Here is a 1,179-nt window from a genome sequence, read left to right as displayed (position 1 = left end):
TGAGTGATCACCTCAAGGGTTAGGAAAGGGCTGAATGCAGTGGGGAAAAAAGGGGGTGGGGGTGGGGTGGGGAAAGATAAGATGTCGCAGAGAAATTTGGTCTTGCTCTTTTGTTTTAGTTTAGTAGAGGTTTTACGGCGCTCGCAACGGCATAAGGTCATATTATAAGCGCCAGAAGATCAGAGGTGTTACAAGAGAGTAACAAACATAAAAAAGAAGGAGGGGAGATAAGGACGATAGATGTTTGAAAGGAAAGACGAAGCAAAGCACACCAGAGCACCCGCCAACCACCCACGGTCATGCTCTTTGACATGATTTAACGCCCCCATTGAAACACTTTATATAATCAAGGAGGCAGGCTGCCTGTTGGGGCCACGCCAAACATCGAATTTAGGTCCCGTGTCCGACCTTGAAAACCCTCTCCTCTACGCCATTGACAGTTCGAGTAAAGTGACAATTACGGCATATCAGAGTTGATGACAGGACATGATTATTGACGTCAAAGTTGCTTGAGCATCAGTATACCCATTGTGCAAACGTTGGAGAATCTATGGTCAATAGTTAAAGAGATATCTGACTATAAGTTACGCCACGAATTTCTGACCACATATTGTACGATAATTTTTGGTGTCTTTTACGGCACTTAAAACACAATCAGGTCATATAATTGTCCAAGATTAAAGTTGTTACTAGAGTGGAACATACACACAAAGGAATGAGAAGAGATAAAGATGACAGATGTCTAACAGGAATGAAGGATCAATAAACCAAACCAGAGCACCCGCCAACCACCCACTGTAAGACGTGTGTAAGGGCGTTCAATGGCTGTGCGTTAGAGTACAAATAGAATGTAGAAAAATACAATTCTAGGGACATTTAAAAAGACACGAGACCATTGTGAAAGAGATGTTTGAGGGAAAGATGTGGGGCAGGAGAGCCAGAGGAAGACAAAGAGTAACATGGATGGACAACGTAAGAACATGGACTGGCCTGGATATGGCAGAATGTGCAACGGCAGCTCACGACCCTGAAAGATGGAGGGTCATTACACGTCAACCTCTGAGTCAGAGACGACACCTCCAGGTATCCAGATTATATACAGACTTCAACTTCAGTTAAGGACCACTTGCAAACACTCTGAGTGGTCTTCTTGAGTCGACCTGCACGTGGGCGTTCTTG

The sequence above is a fragment of the Aplysia californica genome, unplaced genomic scaffold, assembly GCF_000002075.1.
Source record: "Aplysia californica isolate F4 #8 unplaced genomic scaffold, AplCal3.0 scaffold01582, whole genome shotgun sequence".
Taxonomy (NCBI): Eukaryota; Metazoa; Mollusca; class Gastropoda; order Aplysiida; family Aplysiidae; genus Aplysia; species Aplysia californica.
The sequence above is the reverse complement of the archived record's forward strand: the minus strand, read 5'-3'. Positions refer to the sequence as shown.